A 23,350-nucleotide genomic window follows, 5' to 3' on the forward strand; every position below is an offset into this window, starting at 1 on the left:
AAAGGAATAAAACCCGTGCCTTCAGACCAGTGAACCTCCATTTCCTTTCTCAGTATGCACAACACAAGGACAAATAATTTAGAGGGTTTTTTATTTTATTTTGTTTTCTTTATGTTGATATCTCCCTCAAATTAAGGAAAAAAAAAATTAACTCTTAGAGTATGAAGGCCTCCAGGCCTAACTGTTCAGTGCTTCCGATCCAGAGCTCGCTGTCATAGGGAAGTCACGGGGAAATCGTGGTGGAATTGCAAGGGTGTGGGTGTACCTGCTCATTAGGATTAAAGTGCCCTTGTGGTTCACGTTAATCCACTTTGGGATGCAAACCGACAAAAGCATCTTTGTGGGGGATCCATCCACGTGGGGAGCCCAGTCCCTCCCCTGCCCTGCCTAGCCCGGAGCTCCCCCGTGGGAGCCTGATGGTTCTTCTGTTTAAATCAGCAGGGTTTAAGTCCCGCTGGTTTAAATATCAGGTTTAACTGGGGCTTGCCTGCATATCAAAGGCGCTATGGTAATTTTTACGAGGGAAAGTGTTGAGGGAAAGTGTTTGCCTGCTGCTGTCCAGGCTCCTCCCTGCCCTCCCCGTTGCTCAGAGCGGTGCTGAGTCACTGCCCTTTCTCACCCAGCGAGCGCCTGAGCTTTCCTGGTGCTGTGTTTGTGCAGGATGGGGTCACGCACGCCCAGGCTGGGGGAGCCCCTGCATAAACAAGAGCTAAAAATGAGCAGAGAGCCTTCCTGGTTCGCTGGTATTTATTTACGCGCTGCCCTGCGTGGCGAGCTCCATTCTGGCACCTGGATTGCATGCGGACTGGGCTTGAACTTCTCTGGAGCCAGCCATCCGCTTCCTGCTGATGCCTTGCTGTGCCTTCAGTCTCTGCACAAGATTTATGGATGGATATTATATAGATTTAACACAATACCATGGGTTTTATTATTTGCTGGAAAATGTTAATAAACCCCAAGTATTACAGATGCATTTTAATCCCTGAAGTGATTTTTGAGTAGAATGCATGAATTATTAATTGTTGTTATTGTTATTATTGCAGTGCATACCTACCTCACAGGGCATTGTGAGGATTAATTAATTCTTGTAAAGATGTAAAAGGCCGTACAGGTGTCAAGGGTTATGACTAAAGTGCTTTGAAAATGGAAACCACTCTGCAAGTGCCAAGTGTTTTTATTTATGGAGTCCAGGCAGTGTGCTTGGTGCTGTGCAAACACTGGGCCAGTTATTGCAAATATTTGCTTATATGTGCTTGGTAGGCCGAGCACTCCCTGTTACAAGTCATTTCAACTATTTTAAGGATATGTCTTTAAAATATGGGTGTGAGAAGACTTTCCAGTCATTGGGATGATGCAGCCACTGGCTGTGAGCAGCTGTGTCACTGAAGAACTTCGGAAGTGCACTTTTATTCAAACACAGGGATGAACCAAGACCTCGGATCTCCTCCAGTTATACATCTGAAAGTTAGGGGTTTATCCCATCTTTCTTGCTGCTTTGGGAAGGGAAACATAACAAGATTTATTGTTTAGAAGTGGCTCTCCCAGAAGGCAAAGCCAACTCCCTGAGATCAGCTCGCTCACACCGAACAATCCGCTGTAACCACAACCTGCTCAACTGCCCCGTGTTGCCCAACATCCGTTCTTGGAAACCTCCGAAAGTGAGAACTTCCTTCCCATACGCTCTGGAAGTGTCCCCTGTAGCTCTGAGTCCAGCTGCACATTTGGGCAAGAGAACTGCAAAATCTAAAGCCCATCACAGAGAGTGAGAGCCCTTTGTGCAGTCCTGCGGGGTGTTTGCCTTCGTGAAAAAAGAGAAACCAGAACAAAAGGGATGGGGGACCACTATTAAAGCATAAATCTGCCAGAATGCACTTTGTAGATCCTGCAGAGCAGAACTTCTCCTCGGGAAATCGCCCAGTTGAGCACGTCATCGTGTTAAAAAAGAGGGCCCGGCACTCCAGAGCCGCAGCTGAACATTTGGAGAACACCAGACCACGGAAACCTTCAGCCAGATGACTTCAGCTCAGCACATTGTTGCTGCTCAGCAGATGGATGGGAAGACAGTGTTTGTAGTTCCTGAGGGCCAAACAACGCACACTTCAGGGATTCTCCCTCCCCCGTTTCTCACACAAGCTTTCTGAACGTCACACCTCTCACCCCCATTTCATGGACTTCTCACATATCCTTCTTTAGGCCCCTGCTGGTCCCCAGTCCCCCAGAAGAGCTCCCTTTCCTCTTGCCTTAAGCTATGTGCATATTCCCATTTCCCTTCCTTCATACACTATTACTGCTTATCTTCTTCCACCTGGGAAATAAATCAGAGTATCAAGAGGTCAAACTCCTTTAGAAGCATGGACAGATCTAAGATTATAATGCATGAACTTATTAATGCCACTTTTTCTGCCCCTCTTAAATTTCTTGGCTTTCAGCAAATTTTGGAATTGGACTGGATGTAGTCTTCAAAATTATCACCTCTTTACATACCTAAAGCAGACAGCCTACACACCATTAGTGAGAAGAGAAAGTTGCCCACTTAGGCCACCAAAATCATTACAGAAATAAATGCTGCACACCAAGTGATTTGCAATTACAAATATGCTTCCTGGCTTTCTAGAGAGATTTAGGTTTTATGCAACTCTGGCCTCTTCAAGCAAGTGATCTGAAGGGCCAGGGTTTTCCCAGAATTAAATAATTTTGCAATGCAAAAAAAAAAAAAAAAAAAAGCACTCCATCCATGGCCATCTCTTTATCCACTTCCAGCTGCAGTGAAATCAAGTTCTGAAACTGAGAGTGGTGATGTGGATGCCCTGTTTGAGCAGCACCAGGGCTGGGCTGGGGTGCATGGCAAACCTTTGGAATGAGCTGGGATAACATCGGATGTTGCCATAGGATCTGTGCAGGGTTTGTGGTCATTGGGACTCTGCACGGGTGCCAATGTCCAGACATGAGAGTGCTGGACCATCGCCCAAGAGTGTGAAATGCTGTTGCAAAACCATTTTAAGATGGAAAGGGCTGCCTGGTGACGAATGTGGTTTTGATTAACAAAGCTCGCTTTCAAAAACAAACAATGCGGCCATATAGATGACAAACAGCATTTCAATTCTAAAAATGAGCAGCACCCAGGTAGGACACTGCACTACCGCTGCGGAGGATTATTTTCATTAAATAAAATGAGGGGGCAGAGGCGGTAGCGGGGCGGCCGCGCGGGGCCGGATCCCCGTGCCAGGTGCCATGGCCAACCGCGACGGGCTGCGAGCAAAGAGGCAAAACCACCATGTTACATCCTGCATTTACATAAGCTCTGTTGGCACCGCACTTTAATGCCTTTCCTAGAAAAGCTCCGCGGCCCGGGGCCTGCCGTGCCCGGGCGGCCTCCCTTTCCCTTCCCTCCCTTTCCCCGCGGCCGCCTCCCCTCCCGCACTGCCGGGCGCGGCGGGGAAGGGCGGGCGGGCGGCAGGGAAGGGGTCAGGGAGCGGGTCCCCGTCCCCGACCCCCGCGCTGGGCTTGTGTGGCCGGGCCGGGCCGCTCCTCCTCGCCTGGCCTCGCCTCCCGGCTCCGCTGCTTCCCTTCCTCCTTCCTTCCCTCCCTTCCTTCCCTTCCCTCCGCCGGCGCCCATTTCGGCGCGGCCGGGCACCCGGAGTGTCTGCGGGCCGCCGGCTGCTCCGCGCCGCTTGGCTCCTTCCCCCAGTAACAGCTCCTACATTCCGCCCCGATCCCTCCTCAATCTCAATCACACACACACATATTACTTTTTTTTTTTCCCCTCCTTCCTCGGGACTTAATCTCCAGCCCCCCCCCCTCGCCCTCCCCACCCTCCCCTCCCCCGGCCCCTGGCTCGGATATAATTGAATATCACAGCGCTACGCGCTGGGTATTTTTTTTCCTTCCTCCTCCTGTGTGTGTGTGGTGGTTTTGTTGTTTTTTTTTTTTTTTCCTGTTTTTTTTTTTCTCCTCCTCCTCTCGGTGTGGACACCTTAAAAATACATATATATATATATATATATTATCGATAACTATACGCGTGTACACACACACACTCACACAGGCAGGGATGTGCGCGTATATACACGCGGCGGTATAAAACACACGGGAGGAGGAGAGACAATCCAGGGTGAATTCCTCGTGCCTCCATTCCCTGGGAAAGGGGGGAGCAGCCGCTCGCAAGGTAAGAACCGGGGGGCTCCGAGCCCCGGGGGCGGGCAGGGGCCGGGGATGGGGGTGGGGGGCGGCCGCCCTGTTTGTGTCGGTGGAGGCGGGAGGGGGATGGGACCAGAACGCCTCTGTGACCCCCCCTTTTTTATTAATATGTGTATATATACATATATATACACACACATACATATATATACATATTTACCCCTTCCCCTCCCCCACCCCGCGCCGCTGGCTTCCCCTCCCCCACCCGCATTCATTTTTTTTTTTAATTAAAAAAAAAAAAAAAAAGGTGTAATGGAGCGGGGGATGGGGGGGACACCGGCCTCGGCAGCGAATGGCACACGGGAGCCATGGCGAGAGGCCTATTTTTAGCCCGATTTATGTGGAAGAGCGGCTTCCCCTCCCCCCCTTCCCGCATATTTACTTGGGGGGGGGGAGGGGAAGGGGGGGGCGGGGCCGGGTCGGGTGGGGGGAGGGGGGAGGCCCTGCCCCTCCCCCACTCCGCGGAGTTCTCCCCCATCCCGACCCGGCCATTCCTTGGAAGGGGATACACCCCCCACCCCCCCGGGCCATTCCCGATGTTGCTCCCCCCAGAGCCAAGTTATTGATCAGTTTTCCGGCGAAGTTCAGGGCGGAACATGCAATACCCCACGGTGGCAGGGAGCGGGCCCGGTTCGGGGCATAAAATAAGCTTTTATTTTCCCATTTCACAGCGTCTCTCTTTCCCAGGGCTTATCCCTGTCCGAAACCCTGGTGTAAATTGTGTGTCGCATCAATTCGACGGGCTCGCACGGTTGATGCAATGTGTACTGTTTCCTTGGTGGAGGATTTAAGTCCTGAAATATGTGGCTTGTTATTGTTGTACCCTCGAAAAGGTTAAAATTTATCGTGTTGTTCCAGGTGAATTTAATCTTTCATCACCGAATTTCCTTTTAAGGCAGCTTGACAGAATAAAAGTCTCTCCCTCGCTTGTCTTTATCCCCAGAACAGCAAAACTTTGTCTGTGCTTTATGGCAGGGGCTGGTTGCTGCAGATGACACGTGAGTCTGGAGGAAAGTTTGGTTTGTAGGTCGCTGTGTAGGAAAGTGAAGTTTGCTGGTGAAGTTTTTACTACTCTCCAGTGTGCTCAACTTCCTCATTTTCCTGTCTGTGTAAATCAAATTCCTAACTGATTTATGGGGGAGGGGATCACAAAACATATTCCTTCCTTATTGTTAAGGCATGGGAGGGAGGCATGATCAGGAGAACCAGGTCTTTGTTGCGTAAAAAAGAAAGTGTTGTGGGCTTGTCTGACTTGCTTTGCTGTCCTTGGGTGCTAAAATAAATGTCTGAGCATTGTGTGCATTAACAAGGTTCTTTGCTGTTGGTGGTCTCTTCCCTTTGGGTGTTGTGAGTTGTGCTCCTTTGGCAGCGAGGGCACCATTTGCAAAATTGGTGCTTGGGGTTTGGTTGTACCTGAGTTTTTGGGCAGTTTTGTGCTCTGAAGGCTGGTCCTCGTGAGGCTCACGTTGGTTTTGTGGCCTTCCTTTGGACAGGTGTGTTAACGGGCTTTTCAGAATGCATTCCAAATGAGGACTGAAGCTGCAAGTTCCTGTGTGTGTCCTTAAATTTAGTGGGTATGTGTTTGTGGAAGAGCTGTGAAGGGTTTATTCCCCTTACCCATTGAAAAAAAAGGGGCTCGTGATGGTGCTTAGGGCGCAGGTGGTGCCCTGTAATTGATTGTAACAAACTTTCTGTGGTTTTCTCTAGTGTTGGTTTTTTTTTTTTTTTTTTTCCTTTGCTTTTGATTAAGATCTAATGGAATGGTAACATTTTGCATTATTTACCTAAGGTCACCTGAGCTGGTACACTGTTGCTGTCTTAAGTTTTCTTGGGGGAAGTTGGGTTTTTCTCCGTGAGAACTGTGTCTTCTGGTACTGTGTCTTGGGAGCGTGGTGGCCTGCCTCCCAAACTGTTATTAGGAACACCTGGAGAACACTTAGCTCTCATTCCTTGAGGAAGGGAGAAGGAAATGTAATTTAAATGTATGAAAGGAGTTGGGGTTTGGCTTTTGGGCTTTATAATTTATTTTTAAGACTGTGCAAGAGTTTATAATTTTTGTTTGTTTGAACGTGCACAGCCATAACACATGTGTGTAGCATAAAGAGCGCAATAATTACAGAAGATTCTGTTGCTTAAGCTTTTTTCCCCCCTTCAAACAGATAGTTAAGATTTTTTTTTTCCTGTGAGTTTCTTTTTTAATATGAATACTTCTTTCAGTTTTACTCTATATATGGTAATTATTGATGTTTGTGTAATGCTTTGAAGTTGTAAGGCAGGGTATAAGCGCTAAGTACCCAACAGCAATACTTCATAGTCATTTCCCCATCATGAAAGAGTTTGATGCTAAAAAGTGCTACAGCCCTAAGCATAAAGAGGCTCTGGATGGATTAGGGAAAATGGCCAAAATTGCTGATAATGTTGTTTTCAGATAATAGTTTTAAGTTAGGAAGAACAGATCTGGATAATGTAAAGCAAACTGAGTTATTTTACCTAACTTCATTTTGGTCTGGAATTTAATTGAATGTGGACTTCACATTTGAGTCAGAATGTGTTTGCTGTTACAAGTTTTGTAGTGGCAGTGAAGACCCACATCCTACAAGTATGTAATCGTGCAGAAGTCAGGAAGTCCTGTAAAACACACAACTTTGTGAACATCAGCGGTCTCGTTTGGCTGAATGAGCTCTGCAGCTGTCTGTGAAGTTGCTCCCAGAAGCTGGGTGTGTTTTGTATTAGTGGTGGGCAGTAGGATGTGACTCTCTCATTACATTGATGCTGTTTTGGTATCACAGCACTGTAAAGTGTTTTGGGAAGGCTGAGGTAGTGGCAGGTGTGACACCCTTCCATCACTAATTCCTTTGCTCATTGGGAGTCCCAAGTGATGGTGGTCACCTCTCCCCCCCCAGGTTTTGCTTGCTTTGCCTGTCTCTTCTGTCTCCCCAGTCCCACAGGCGCTGAGGATCGTGGTGCCCGTGTGAATTCTGACACCTTGCTGGTGAGGACACTGCTGGCAAGCGGAGGAGAGACAGACACAAACCTCCCGCCAGCTCTTTCCCTTCCCAGCTGGGGTAGGGTGGTGGTAAAGTGGTCTGGTCTCTGCTTTGGACAGGAGGGCAAGGACAGGGTGTGCTGCAGGTCAGTGTAGTGTTGATACTGCAATATTGTGATGCTGAAATGTATCGTATCCAAGTGTGACTCATTCATAATCTAATTCATGTTGTTTATATTGAGTGGTGTGATACAGGTCTGCATGCTGGCCATCCTCATAGGGTGTTTGCACATGTGTGCACCCAGAGTTCAGGGTGTAGTAATGACTGTATTTAATGCCCTAAATATCAGCTCATGCAAGTAGCTGCAGGTTGGCAGAGAAGTGAAAGTGTGTGTGTGCACACTCTGTAATTATGCATGTTTGGCTCCTGCAAAAAGTAACTGCTTTGAGAATATACTCATTGCATGCTCATTTTTAAATACAAATTTAAGTGTTTGTGTTATGTGAAGAAGTGTCAGTAGCTTCCCATTAGGAACTATGATTGACAGCTCTTCTCTGTTTTTGAGTTGCATTGCTGCATTAATGTAGTAGCTTCAAATTAACAGGTGATGAAGAAACTATTTTTATGTTCCTGCTATTGATTTAGCTACCCCTGTCCCAAATGTGCTCAATTTTTTAAGTGTTGAAGTATGAAGTGATGGTCTTAATTTCTGTAAAGTCACTTAATGATGAGTGACTTTACTAGAAAAAGGTTCACCAGTGATCCCGAGCAGAATACATGGAGACTGCTTTATTCATCTCATAATTGGTTTCCTCTGAGATAAAGTGTGACAATGAAATGAGGAAGACGGAGTATCTTTTGATATGAAATTGTAGGGGAATATATTGGCTTTCTTTTAATTTTGCAAAATTGAATTAGCTAACTGGAGGTAAGAAGCTGTGAAAATGAGGCAGCATAGCTGTCACTTTGGGAGAGTTGATTGCTTGAGTGAAAAGGTTTGGAAGTCTGGTCTGGAAATTACTCTGCCAGCATGTATGAAAATTGGAGAACTTCTTAGGGTTCTGTCTTGTGGTATCTAATCCAAGATGAGAAGGCCCTTTCCTTCCTTCCTTCTCATAAAAAAACAAGCTGAACTTGTTTGTACAAAATACCCATGAATCTTAGTGGCCTTGTTTGAGCTCAAATTAAACGTTCCTTTGGTTCTGAAGGATCTACAGAACCGTAACTCAGCTTACACTCTGGAACCTTGGTCTTTAATACTTTACTGCTTAGCTTTCTGTGATGTCCTTTAGACTTACATTTTTATATTGATAAGAAGCCTTAAAAAAAATTCTTCCTTGATAAAAAGCGGTCATTCCAAGCTGGAGGTTGTGTAATTGCAGGGGAAAATGCACACACTGGTTGGGTGTGTAGGATTTTGCTGGCTTGGCTAGCCAAGGATTGAAATTGCTGGTGTCGTAGCTCACCCCTGCTCACTTGCTTTCTTGGATGGGCTGATTGCAGGGAAGGCTTTTGAGCATATTTCCTTACCTGTAGAAGTAGTAATCAAAAGGTCTGGTGAATTGGTGTAGCTTTCTGAAGAGCCTACTGAAAGAATCTCCGAAGCAATGAGGGAGAACGTTACGGAATTTTCTTGGCCAATATATGCAACATCTTTCAGAGTCTCCTTTTACTTTGAATGTAATTGTGCGTGGCCTAACCCAGTGCTACGTGGAGATACTGAGGCCCTTCAGAATATGGTAGCTGAAACGCCAGAAGCAACATCCCTAGGTATGCTATCAGCCTAACACACCATTTTTTGAGGATGAGTAATGCAGGCAGATTGGGTGTTAACCTGGCTGTGTGGCCCTTCCTGGTGCTCTGTGTGTCCTGCTTGTCTCCAGGAGCTGGATGGTGTGGTGGCAGTGGGGATCTGAATTTGTGCTGTAGTTGTGCTTGGTGCAAGCATGACTCCTCTTAAGAAGAGTATAAGCTGGCATCTGCATCACTAAAGTAAGATATTAATAGTCTTATTTTCAAAGATGCTGAGTCCCCTCAGTTGCATGTGAAGTTGGCAGTCTGTGTGTGTGCTTAGCATTTCTAAAAATCAACTCTTGTGTGTGGTTTGCCGGCTTTTACAAACTCCCGGGAGGGTGTAGTTTCTGTTCCTGGGAGCAGTATTAGTAAAAGGCTATGTTGTGTGCTCTGACTTGTGTTTATTGTTGTAATTCTGAAGTCTCCATGTTGCAGAGGAGCAATCTTGCTCACTAGTAATGTCTAGCAGTAAAAAATCAGAATCATCCAGAGAAAACAGTTGCGTGGGTTTTTTTGTTTTATGATCTGAGGCTCTGTTCAATCTCTGTTCAATGTCAGTGTGTTACAGACACTCTCTGTAACCGTGTGCCATATGCAGGCATGCTGGGTGTCATTTTGGATTGCTGGAGGTGCGTTGCTGGAAGTTTTAGCTGGTGGGGTGTGAGTAGTAGACCTTCCCTTCCCCTTCAGCGGGGCAATCGTTTTGCCAGCCTGTCAGGGCAGGCGAGCAGCTGTCCCTGCAGTAATGCTGGTGCTTCTTTTAACCCCTTGTGGGTTTGGGGGATAATTCAGTTGCTTCTCTGGCTGCATGCAGAGGTCCCTCTCACCCGCTGACATCAGGCTGATGGTAGATTTTTATGAATTGGGACTGTGAAAGTGGAAACTTTGCTCTGTGCACAGCTACGTGCCTGTTGGTGGTGATCAGAGAGCTACAGAAAAGATCTCTGTGCTGCCTATTCCTGGAACACTTTTCCAAGGTTATGAGTTAAGGGTCATATATTTACTGTTTGTGAACATGTAGTGCTAAATACTGTGCCCAGTGCCAAAACCACAGAAATTGTCAGGGTCTAGAGCCCTAAATAGAACCCGTCCTAAAAGTTGCATCCATTTGACATTAACGATGTTAAAGAGTTCAGGCTCTTCGCATGGGTGACCTATCGCCAGCAAACTGAGTGGGGAATTATGGATGGTGAGCACATGTGAGATGGATTTCAGTCCCCTGATGGTTCCCTAAAAGTACCAGGCAAAGAGGACACCGTTTGATTTCCTGGAATAAGTTGCCCAGGCTGGCTGAGGAGTGGAATAACAAGTTTCATAGCTCTTTAGTGGGTTTTGGACAGACTGATTCATGCTTGAGTGTCAGTATGACTTCTGAAAATACAGTTTTGCTTTGTAAAAATAGTATTAAAAAGACGTAGTTATTTTTCATTTATTATTGATATTGGTCTAACTTGCAGTCCTCTTGGACAAATAAGCGTTTTTGCCATTAAATTCAGCAGTTGAGAGAGGATCTTACCTTAAAATACCGATTGATCTTAAGAGAGATGAGTGAGTCTGACCCTCCCCCCCGCTTCCTGGTCTCTCTAGCTCACAATAAGCATGAGCACTTTTCCTCTTTTAGGTTATGTCTAAATTTATGGGGAAAAAATAGTTTTGATATTGCATAGACCTGTGGGGGAATAACAAGAGATCTGGGTCAAAAAAGTAGGACGTGCAAGATTTAGAAGCTGTTGAAGTGTATTTATTTGTCCTATATTAGGTTAAAGGAAGTATTGGTGCTCTCAGTTTGGCAACGTGTCCTTCAGTCTGCGGTGTGCTGTAAAGGGAAGACAACTGTTAGACAGTGAATCACCACTAATTTTTGTATGGATGTCCACATTCTTCTCTAGTGCAGAAATTTCTGCTTGGATATCAACAAGCCTTCCTAAATACAGACTCTTGGAGATAAATTTTAATTAGGAAGTGCTTTGTAAAAATACGGATTTTGGCCATGATGATGTTTGTGACTCTGTAACATATTTACTTTGGGGTTACATTTGTTCAGATTAAATACTTTTTAATGTATTTATAAAGCAAAGTTAGCATGAATGTGGATGGAGGAAAATGAGGCACAGTGTTGTCAAACCATCTATTAATGCTGACGTCAAATAAATTGTGCTAGAAACATATCTTGTATAGCAATGGGTTAGCTGTTTCCCATTGCTAGTGCAACAGCTCTGAGGTTTATGGGAATGGGGTCTGTACTTGCTGAACAACATGAATGTTTTGCTGATGCAGACATGGTACCTGATATTCTACTTTATTTTGAATGCACAACTAAATTTCACAATCTGGTGTCTTGTTTAGACTGTAAGTATCTAGCATTGTGGAAGATGAAAAAAGTATGACAAATATGAAACTTCAATATGTTGAGTTGTGATAAAACTTGAACACAAATACAATGAAACAATCTACTAAGCAGTTTTGGTGAGCTTGATCTGATAGCAGGAACGGATGTCTAAATGTAGCTGATTGATAGAAACCAACTTATTTTCCTTTTTTTTTTTTTTTTAACAGCTTTTGCCATTATAGTAAATATATGTCACAGTTGTTTAAGTTGTAAGAAAAATGCTTTGTATTTCTGTGAATGTCTTCCAGGGCAGATTGTGAATGGCCTTTGATTATGTTATTTAATGTGTTTATCTTGCTGTTGGCAAAGTCCACACCAGTTGGTTCTTCTGCTGTCTTACATGTGCAAGGTTATTTTGATATGGATTAGTTATTCCTAGTTCACCAAGGCCCTTTGTAAGATTCTTTCTTACAGTACATATAGTAGACATTAAATACATAACCAATTACTTTTTAAGAGTCTCTTTTATTAAAACAAGGCAAAAAGTTCCCCTTGGTCATCCCATTGAGGTGCCTGGGCACTACAGCCCTCCCAGTTGTATTATTTTCTGGTAATATGGGCTTTGCTTTTGTCTTAAAAAATGAACCCTCTCACTGTGTGGTTCTGTGGGCTGGTTGTGAAAGCGCCAAACTCAATTTTCCCGTCAGTCTCCTCTTGTCCCAGTGCCTGGAACACAGCTGGGGTCCCACGTTAGACAGATACTCACTGCTTGTACGTACTGGGGCACAAAGCTGGACTTTCAGAGATCCTGTGTGTATCGACAGAAATGGTGGGACGAATTAAAAAAAAAAAAATACACAAAAGATAAAGAGATGGAAACTTTCAGAGGTAGCCAGGGAAAACACTCTCAATGTGTTTTGACTTGCTCTTTGACGCTATGGATGACTTCATATGCGAGGCTCAGAGGGTATGTGAAATGCAGTGTCAGACTCCGGCTAGGAGAACGTCCCTTACATAGGCTGAGGTTGTCTGTTGTGCCAGCAGCAAGGCTTGTGTATGTTGGACACTGCTGCAGAGCTCCAGAAAGCTCCACTGATAGTGTTAGAATATGTGAAATTTCATTTGTGTGCTTAATGTGCCTCCCACTTTCCCAGCTGTGGCCTGTAACTACCTGGTTGCGGAACAGAGTTTTTTCAAGGTGAAACAAATGAAATGCACAGGTTTTAAAAACACATTCAGAGATCAGGTCAGTCAGATTTTAGGTGTGTTAATATTTTTGTAAATGGTGAAAGTTTGGAACTGTAATGTACTTCCGTGTGCCTGTTGCTGCCTACTTGTATTTGTTAATCTGGTGCTGTTGGACCTACTGCTGTTATGTGTAATTAAAATAACCCCCCAAGCCTACCCCTGTGTGATAAAAAGACAAGTGGTACAAGATTGTGCTGCTTTTTCCTTTCTGAATTAACCCCTTCCAAGTGTCAGGGTAGCCTGCCTTCTCCTCCTCTTGGTTCTGCTTCCTTGTCTGTGCTGTGGTGGGAAAGTGGCAAATGAGTGTAGTGAACTATAGTGTTTTGGGTCCATCCTGACGGTTTGCATCATTTTATTCTTACCCCTTCCTAAGGCTTTATTTGATTTTTCTAATCATTCCCGCCTCTCTTTTTTTTTTCCTGGGCTTTCTCTCTCCTTTTTGTTATTTTGGACTTTTCTTTTGCGTTCTCCCCATCTGTTCTCTTGTCAGTCCTTTAAATCAAATTGGTGCCTTTTTGTTTCTGTTCTCTGTGTTTTCTCTGCTTTCTTCCCCTTTCTCCTAATGCTAGTTAAGTTTATATGCAGGACTCAGTTCTGGTAGCCCTCTTGAACTGGAGGGGTTGAATGGGTTTGGATGATGTAGCCTGAGTCAGTGGCGGAGCAAAACCTGCTGGTCTGCTGGGGAAGTCTCATTTTCCTGTGTGTGCCGCTGGCAGCGAGCAGGAGGTGAGCAAGGGGCCTGCCTGCGGGCACATGAGTGGCTGGGATGGGCACACAGGGCAGGAAATGCAGAGGACAGATTTTGGCAGTGCTTTTATTTGATAAAAATAATCTTGGCTCTAGGCATACAGCATTGATCCAACTCTTGATGAAGTCAGAGGGAGGCTTTGGAGGGAGTTGGTGTCATCATTTAGTACAGACACGAGAAGCTAAGGAAGCTGGAGTGAAAACCTTGGTGCAAGGTGGGGTTGGCTTTGGGCCTTTTAAAATAAGGGGTTTTATGCAAGAAGTTTTTATTGACGTCGTGACTTATAATTAGCGAAAACTAAGTCAGTCATCATGAAATCAGTGGCAGCCTTATCTTATTGTTTTTATTGTGGGTAGTGTTGACAAGTCACATGCCCCATTGTTCTGGGCGAACAAACATGGCTTTGAGGCTGCGAGCTGGGACGTGCGCACAGGCGCCTTTGTCCTGTGTGGAACTGCGACTTCGGAGTGGAGAGATCTGTCTTTAAAGAGTTCACATCTAGAAACTGCATGATAAAATACTCTCTTGCTTGATATGTAAGCACCATTTTTTTTCATGTCTTGTCGTCTAGAACCTAAGAAAATAAATGCAAGTGACTTAATGGATCATAAACTCTTTCCTACCTCGTTGCCCAGCGAAACCTATGGATAGCAGGCTTGTGTCCTGGCTCTGGAGTGGATGTGCTTGGGACGTAGAGAACACAAGATGTGCTTTTGAGAAAGTCAATAAAAGATATTTGCTTGAAAGTCTTCCAGGTGTAAGTCCTTTACCACAAAGCTGGTGACACTTGAGATGGTAATAGTGAACCTCACCTCTACTGAAATCACAGTTTTGTGATCCACCTCTAAATTACTCGTGCTGTTTATAAATCCCTGTAATCAGGGTATGTGTAGTGTAACTAAGATGGATGCAGTAGAGACTGGCTGCAGGAGCAGACTTGGCACGTGTAGGCTGTGGATGTAGTCATCCAGCCGTATCTGGGGGAGAATTCCATTGAAATTGCTGTGAGTTTTGCTTAAGAAAGTGCAGAAAGATTAGTCTTCCCTGCCTCCCTGCCTACAGTGATTTTTATTATGTGTTGTTTTTAGTACATCTTAACAATGCCAGTGTAGCTCATTGTCTGGTCCAGTATTTTTAATTTGTAGAATAAGTGTGGTTGTGGTTTGGTTTTTGTTTTTTTTCTTTTTTTTTTTTTCTTTTTTTTTTATCAGCTTGTAGTCTTGCTTTTTCCTCTTTGGAAACTAGTGCTTGCAGTGTGTTTTATACCTATACAGGACTGTTCAACAAAATGATCTTGAATTGTCAGAGCTCCACAGTAGGTATTACCAAGATGCTTTCATATGCAATGGCATGAAAGGTGGTAGAAACGTTCAAGCTGGTAGCAATTCTTGTAGCGATCTTGATTGCGTGTCGACAGTGTCAGCTGTGTGTCCATCTGCTCCCTGGTATTAGAAAACTTCCCCAGTTTGGGTGGCTTGCAGGCAGTTTGTAAAATACTGCTTCGATTTTGATACAGAATGAATGGCAAACTTTTGGCATCCTAATGTGGGTGTAATACAGCAATGGAATATATTCTGTGGGTTACTGCTCAAAGTTTTCAGACTTTTTTTTGAGCATGACTGCACTTCGTTTATACAGTCCCTTCATAGGAACTGCTTGACAGAGGGAATTATGGAATTACTTTCTGATTACAAATTCTCTCTATACCTTTCCACAGGCCTGTCTAGGTCTGTGGTGGATCCCCAGAGACACACCTCCACTCCCCACACCCACAATTTTGCTTTTCTGAGTTGACCTAATATATGTGTATGTAACAGATAACTGTGTTTACTTTGTTTTTCGTTTACATCACTGAAGATTTTCTGTCCACATAATGATTAGGACAGAAAGCTGGTGTCTGGATTATCTGTTATTTCTGCCACTGTGTGACCTTAGCAAATGGATTAACAAATTTACCCATGCACCAGTGATTTAATACTTAACAGGAGCTTTTTCAGACCAGTTCAGTGCCCTGAGATCTTCTGGTGAAAGGCTGTGTAGCAGCGTAAATTGGCTTTTGTTTAATTTTTCAGTCTCTGCTTACTTGGAGTTTTTGGTTTAAGCAAGTGCTCCTTTTTTTGTTTATAGGTTTTGTGTGTGTCTTTTAGTTTTCTGTTGGACAGAACATGGTTTTTCACATTAGAAATATTTTCTACTAGTGGCTAGGATGTGTTGAAATTAGGCTACATGGTCCATAAAGTTAGGCATGTTTGTGTCCTTAGTAAGGTGGAAATGCAACCTTATATGAAGTTTAAAGATGCGTGCACTTTTTCTGGACCCCGGCAGCATTTTGCGAGTGAGGAAAGGCTGAAATTTCTTTGTGGAGCCACTTCAGGAATGGGTTTTGGAGAAGAGCTACACAAGCAGCCACTTGTCCCAGCAGTGGAGGTGGGAAAGGGAGCGGTGGGACCCTTGAGCTGACGCTGTTCTTGATGGAGCAGAGGCACAAAAAAGTTTCTGTCCTGTAGTGTGGTATATTGAGTCCTCTGCCCTGCTTGATACAGGTTTATTGGTCCTAAAAACATCATCTCTGGAGGGATGTGTTAAACCCAACAGCTGTTTTGGTGGGGGAGGAGATTAAAGTCCAGGTAATTTTGCTGCACCAGTTTACAGCCTGACTCCACAAACAGCAGCGTTGCTACCGTGAACGTTGTGACTGAACCATAGGGGTGAACGTGTCTGGGTTAGGTAAGGGTGGGCTGTGAACTTCTTATCTCAGCTTTGCTATCAGACAGAATCTTCACACAGTGCAGTGGGCCAGCTGATAGCTCAGCCAGTCTGTGCATACAGGCTTGTACTGACTGTTTGGGTTCATCCATACATAAAATAGACATAAATCTTTTTCATGTGCATATAATTTCATTTGGGCGAGTCTTCTTTATAACTTCCTAAACGATTCTTGTTTATAAGTTTAACTATAAACTAATTTACAAGCTTTTATGAAAATCTTTTTTTATGCCCTTTACTGGGAGCCAGTGGTGTTTTCCTGGTCTGAGGACTAGGTTTCTGGTGAGCATTTTCCCTGTCCATATAGGTGTCTCCTAAAGCACATCTTGGTCCTGGCTGTCACAGCTGTGCTTGTGATGCTGATGAGCAGACATCTGCTGTTAAATTACCTTATTTTCGTATTTTGTTTGGACATTTTTTCATCTGCTGAAAAAACGGAATTTTAGGAAGTGTTTTAATTCTGGGAAATCTCTTCAGTTTGGGAGTAGTCCTTGCAGTTGTATACATTTGGCTGTAATAAATTGTACTTCTGTGTGGTGACTTATTTTCACCATACTCTACCCTGAGAAGTATCCTCTGGTTAATTTAAAAAGAAAGTCCTGCTAGCACTTTATTAAATACCTTAAACTTTGCAAAAATATATTTACACGCTCTGGCAGCGTGGCTTGAAGTTAAAAGTGGGAATTTGCAGTATGCTCACATTTTTTTTGGAATGACTCCAGAAAGAAAGTGTCTTATTCCTTTTTTAGTGTAATACATATCTGTGTATCAGCTGATATAGCTGTTGGTGTAGTCAAGCCCTAATTGTTTAAAAAAATACCACTTTTAAGTGTGATTCTTGGGTATATTTAGGAGAGCTGAGTGAAGCCCTTTCTTGGTTGAACCATTTTTTTGTGATCTGAGGCAGTTTACATGTTCTTCCTAAGAAATATATTATTGCTCCGTTGAAGTCAATTCAGGTTCTCTGGAAGTAATCCAACCTTCAGAAAAGAAAAATATTAGTGTGCATGTTGAGGGAAAGGGTTTCCCTTTATTTCAGAATTTGCTTGTTATGTGTAGCAAATAAGCCATTTTCAGATGCATTAAGGCTCTGTGAAACTAATTTTCAGCGCTGACAGTTTTCTAGTCCTGGGTTAAGCAGAAAGATTTAAATTTAATGTTTCCAATTTTTTTTTGTTTGTTTTAAATAGGAAGGGATATGTATATTTGCTTAGTTATAATTTGACTGCCCTGCATGTTTCAGGAGAACAGAAAAATGAACCATTTGAAATGATGAGGATGACGGGGCTTTTTTAGCTAGTCATTATTTTCAGTGTCTGAAATATTTTGTTGCCAGTTTAAATGTTGGAGTTTATGGAAGTAGCCTTTGCTTGGAAGCCTTAAATATTTGCAATGTGTTGTTTATTTGGTTTATGAAGTTTTGTGCCGTTTGAACACTGGTTTTTGTTTTAGCAATGAGTTTTGGCAGAGCACATTCTAGCATATGTAGTCAGTCATAAACAAACTAGAGACCACTAATGCTTTAGTCCTGTGGCTGTATCAAAGCATGTAAGGTTAAATTAAAACTGTCTGTCTGTCTGTACTTCTTGGACCTGTGCTCCACTGAGACCTTCAAGATGCTCACGTTAGAATTCTGTGCTTTCTGTCATTAAAGCAGTGACTCTCTTAAAGTTTTTGCGGCTTCAATCTTTTAATCAAGGAGGGGTTTTCAGGTTTCCAGGCTTGGTTTGTGGCTGAAGACCAGCGCTGCACACGCAAACCTTTCTCAGCTGGGCACCTGTTCTCCAAAGTGAGTGGAGCTTCAGTGATTTTTGCAGGATTTAATGTGCTTCCCCAGGGAGGGCAGGGATTTGGCAGAAGGCTGCCCTTCGGTAGCTCTGTGCTCTTGGAAGTTACGCAAGCTGGGTCATTTAGCAACCGGATTGTGAAGTCTGCAGACAGGCTGCACAAGGGTGGAGGTGAGGTGCAGTGGAGAGGAGCCCCAAGATCAAGGGCTCTCCTCTCAAGGCTGTGAGAGGCGGGTGTGGAGGCTGGGTGAGGTTGTCACCCCAAGGGAAGGACACGGGGAGGACAGTCGGGATCGCCTCTGGACGGGGTCAGCAGGAGAAGAGGTTGGAGCCTTCCCCTGAACACAGGAGTTAAATAGGCTGTGCTCAAGCAAGTGACCTTCTCCAGGAAGCTGCCACCCTCCCTGGGAGCTGCCCTTCATTCTCTCCTCAGATTTAGCCACCAAACCCATGGTATTCTTCCTACACCTGTTGAAAACACTTCTTGCAGTGTTGCTTCTGAACCAAATGCTGTCTTTGCCTCCCTGTCATTGCAATCATAGAGCTACAGTTTAGAAATTATTATTATTATTGTTCTAAATATTTGCACATATTTCAGTGTATTTTCCTAAATACTTTATTTAGGCTTTTAACATCTTAATGATTCCAAACCTCAGCTAGTTTTGTTTGGAGCAATTTCTTCCTCAGGCAGAAATCAGACCTGAATTTTTTTTTTTTCTAAAGTTTTTGAGGAAAAAGCTCTCTGGTAGCATTTCTGAGTTGTTGAGATTAGCTCTGAATTTCCAGATAATGTAATTTTCTTTTAAAAAAGAGCTCCCCTCCCCCCTCCCCGGCAAGCCCTAAAGTATTCTTTGTGTGAATGTACTATATGATCTCTAATTATACGATCACATACCATTCCACAAATAGTGCAATACAATAGCATAGAATTATTTCTAGGATCTGGTAGAGGTCTATTCACTAGACTACCTTAAACCCTGAGCTTGCAAGTTGTTTTGTGTAAATCGACTCCTTCGCCTCCCAGAAGCCCTGTTTACTGTAGCTCTGCCTTAAGCCCAGGTTCAAGGCTTGTTATGGAATCAGGGTTTGGGATGTCAGCCTGAAAGTTGCCATTTAACTGCTCTTATACATCACATGCATATTAAGTAGGATAGCAGAATAACAGTGAAATTGCTCACCTAGGTCTGCAGATGAATTACCATAATTAACTGCTGCTTCCCATGAATTGCACCTAACGAGAGCTGTGCTGTTGGCTGAAAATAAATTGCATAATGCATTGCTGTTGACTAAATTATTTACATACCTCAGAGAGGAGATGATATAAAAAGGCTGCAGAACAAGTGCTGGACCATTATGAAAAAGAAATGGGGGGAGGGAATCACAGCTAGAACATGGTGTAGCCTGCCTTCTCCTGGGTCACTGAGGAGCTCTGTGTCCTGTTTGCAACACAGTGTGTGCCTCCATGGTTACATATTTATCACATTGCATTGCATAATGTATGTGTGGAGAAAGCAGAGTTAGATCTGTGCACACAGCCTTGGGCCTGCTCTTAAAAAGACTGTGGCTGTGTAGTTATAAATTGCTAAAAATGGCTTTTTTTTTTATTCTCCCTCTCTGTATTTGGTCCCAAAATATCCGAAGTCAAAAGCAGAATGTGTCTTAAAAAAAGCCAGTTATAAACCAAACTGGACAATTTTTGAAATGCTTCCTGTTCTGTGTTTACCTGGGAAGTGTCCTTTGTGTGTCTGTTGTGAGGTGGCTGAGGATTAAGCTGTATCCATGGTGTGTGCTTCTTAACTTCTTATTTAGCCAAGAACTGTTTTAAAAGAGCTGCATTTGGATCTGCTATCCTATTGTTGTCTTGTGGAATGCTCTGCAGCCCTGTTTATTGATACTTATTAGAAAAGATGGCTCTACTACGTAGAGATACTTACGCTGATTTACCAGAAGAGTCAGACAGTAAATGTATGTGTGAGCTGCTCCGTGCACACACACTGGTAACACCAAAATAACTGCAACAACTGAACATGGGCTCAATCAGCGAAGGTGGTGGTTTGTGGTAGAATTTTCTAAAATAAGGCTTGTCACAGCTTGTGTTTTGCATAGGTGGAAACCAATCTGGAATTGTAGATCTTGATTCCTAATTTTTTGGGGGGGTTTGCTTTGGTCTGGGGCTTTGTTTTGGGCCTAATCTTAACAAAATCCATGACAAAACTTGAAAATACTTTTTTTCCCTGTGGGTAGGGTTGTCTATCCCTCTGCCTCCATCACGGAGGTGGTGGCTCAGGATGGACGAAGGAAGCTGCAAGTGGGGTCATGGCCCTTGCAGAAATTCAGTTGTTGATGTGATCACTTCTGGTTAAGATCCCAGTGGAAATGTGGTTGCAGTGGGGAAAAGCTTTGTAAAAACAACTCAAATTAGGAAATTGGATCACAAATAATTTTTTATAAGTAGGCCAAAACATTGCATGATGAGGTTTGTATTGAGTAGGCTCCTTTTCTTGCCAAAGTAGCTGGAATAGGTCAGCTTTTGTGACAACAGTAACAAGAAAAACTACTCAGTTGTTTTTGGTTTGGTTTTGGTTTTTTTTACCTATTAAAATTTTTTCTTGGAAAGCTTTGTTTCCTGTTTGAGAACATGTGCTTGAAGTTTGGCAAAGATGTGATCTTTGTGTCAGCAGGGGATATTTTTGGGTTGGTTTTGTTTTGGATTTGTTTTGTTGGTTTGGGGTTTTTCTTAATGGTGGTAGGGCTATTCTGTAAAACATAAATCTGACATAGGCAACCTTAGTTTTTGCATTTCTAATAGACTGTTCAGGCTGGTGAACCACTTGCTGTGGAGAGGTTGTGTGTAGTATTAAAAAGCGATAAATGACAAAGACCCATTAATTGTTATGCAGGCAAAAGTGTAAAGATAGCAGAACAAGCTTTGAAATAAAATACATCAATATTACCTAACATTGTGACATACCTAACAAATTATGACAAAACATTTTTAACAAACATTTTTCTCCAAAATTTCAGAATGCTTTCAAACATTTCGCACATGCTTTTTGCACTGTACACTTCATAGTGATGAGTGATTAACACTGCTGCAAATACATCCTGTCCAAAAAAGTGCCACAGAGGAAAATTTGTGTGTGTAGGTTTTTGGTTTTTTTTTTTTTTAATATTGTGTTTCCTATTTATATTTTTAGAGAACAATCCAAATTTAATTTATGGAAACAAATGTGAGATTTCCATAGAAAACTTTTGAGATCTGCAGTGAACAGAGAGGGGATCTGCTCGTGGTTATCACAGTCCTTCAGAGACATGGTGAATCTTGAAATCACTGCTGAAGGACAGAGCCTTTTCTGCTGTTCTTCTGTTGTTGTTTGTCACTGAACTTCTGAGCTGTTATTTAGGAGAGAGGGATGATCAGAAAGGACAGCAAAGACCTTGGAAACACCCTGCAAGTATCTGAAATCTGAACTGGGGTGTTGTAAAGGTGTATTTCCTTTTTGAGGACTGGAAGAGGAGAAGTAGCATTAATTCTGTTTCTTGCTCTTCTCTTTGGATCACTGATTCCATGAATGTCTGAGTTCAGTGCCCTGCTTTAATGTGGTGGGAACTTCACCAGCTTCCTTGTTCTTTCTGTTAACAATCAACTGATTTAGGGTCACGAGTGTGTTACAGGACACGGCCACCTGACGTAGCACTGCCTGTTGCCTGTGGGACAGGGACCCATCAGTGTTCTGGGGCTCAGTTGTGCCTTATTGTGTGCAGGTAGAACTTCAGTGAAAAAAATTGTGTGGTAGGGAAGGGATACAGAGAGAGCAAAGTGTGCATGGAATTACTGCTGTTAATTGTCTGGGAGGAGGAACGGTCATTTCAGAATGTGGCATAACTTCAAATTTGTTTGGCTTTTTGGTGGGCTGGATGAAGATTTTTGTGTGTTACAGAAAAATTGTAAGAGAAAGGTCACAAAGGGAATAAATAAACATAAATTTTGTGCAAAGCAGTGAGAACCTGCTATGAAGCATGAGTAGAAGGGGCAAGATTTTACATTTAGTGTATAATAATAGGTATGGAACAATTGTAAATTTGCAGGTGAGAAAATACTGTACTTTGCATCAGGCTTTCCAAGTCCCAGTTGAGCAGGGATGGTATTTGTCTTGGCTAACATCTGTTCCTTTCTGGAGTAAGTGGCTTTAAAGGAAGGCATGAAACTTTAATATGATTTCTGGTTAGCTCAATCTATCTCTTTCTTTGTATTTTCAAAACGCACTTTATTGTATTAGATTCAAGAATACGGGTTACCTATACAAACTGCTGGCTCCTTACATAAGTAATCATATGATAAATACAATTAGATTGAAGTTCAGCAATATTGAAATCACTTCCATAGGAAGCTGGCTGACTGCCCAGACATCTGACGTCATCTAGGAACCACACGCTCGGTCTTGGACAAATGTCTTTGGCACAGCCCTGTGAAAGTCACTGTGGTTGGGATCTGGGTGGAAATAAGCTCTGAAAGTCTGGGTGTTTATGCCTGATGCCTTCCCAGGCATCTCCCTCCCCTCAGATACCTTCCTGCACACCTCTGAGGATCCCTGCTGTCTGCAGGCACAGGGAGGAGGATGCCAATCCTTAGCCATTAAGGATTCCTTCATGTATAGAGACAAGTTTCCACTCAGCTGTCCAGATCCTTGTTATGTGCTGTAATAATGTGGGAGAAGGACTTCATTGTGGCCAACGTAACTCTTGGTAAACAGAGACAAGGAATGATGTCTCATTTAAAAATGTAGTGTGGCAATAGGAAAATCATGTTTATTACCAGTTCTAGAGTTGTATAAATAGAGATGTGAGACATCTGCTGAGCATTGCTGTAGTAGAAACACTGAATTCACGTTTATTCAAGTTAATAAATCTCAGAACTAGGAAAGAAAGTAGTGGAGTGAGGGCTAAGAGCAAGGCAAATGAAATGAGCAGTGGCAGTAGAATGATGGAAGACTTTTCGGAATGTATTTTCACAAGGACGTAGTTGTATAACAATATTCTGTGTTTTAGGATTTTTATCTCCTTGTGTTTGTTGAAAAGCAGGATAGACTAGGTATAACTAGGAAAAGCCTTGCATCAGGCCATTAATTACACTTTTATTGAGGTGGTGAATGAATGTTGGGCTGGTGGAAGTGAGAGCTTCATCTGCAGACCAAGTGTTATCCCAACAGTGGGGAGCTTGCTGTGTTGTTGGGATAGTTGTAGCGGGATGCCCAAATTTTAGATGGTTTTTGTCTCCTCCTCACACACCTGCAGGGTTTGGCCTTGAAAGATCACCAATGCTTATGATAAAGTGGGACTTGGGGTTTTTAGGTGGCCTTTTTTAGTTCAACTGGTTATTTATTTATTTATTTTTAAACAGTGGATGTGTCTCAATAAAATCCTGAAAATGAAAAAAAAGCAAAGCCTCTTTTTGTGCATTGTAGTTCTAAGCTGCTAAGGAGCAGAGTCATAG

The 23,350-nt window shown here is 43.3% G+C and overlaps 1 protein-coding gene across 4 annotated transcripts in view; it reads left to right on the plus strand.

Moving 5' to 3' along the window:
* Positions 1–3,965: 3,965 nt before the first annotated feature.
* The window catches only part of TBL1XR1 (TBL1X receptor 1), a 109,730-nt gene continuing 90,345 nt past the window's right edge, over positions 3,966–23,350 (plus strand). For 3 of the 4 annotated variants that reach the window (XM_042041811.1, XM_042041814.1, XM_042041812.1), the window contains exon 1: positions 3,966–4,165. The gene's annotated coding sequence lies outside the window, so the exon portion shown is untranslated. Of the gene's footprint in view, positions 4,166–5,172; positions 5,196–23,350 lie in introns of those variants that run through there. The other variant, XM_042041813.1, reaches the window with a different exon arrangement.

This window comes from Corvus kubaryi, unplaced genomic scaffold (assembly GCF_017639235.1).
Source record: "Corvus kubaryi isolate FWS band 111438036 unplaced genomic scaffold, C.kubaryi_AGA036_p1.0 37397, whole genome shotgun sequence".
In the NCBI taxonomy this organism is placed as follows: Eukaryota; Metazoa; Chordata; class Aves; order Passeriformes; family Corvidae; genus Corvus; species Corvus kubaryi.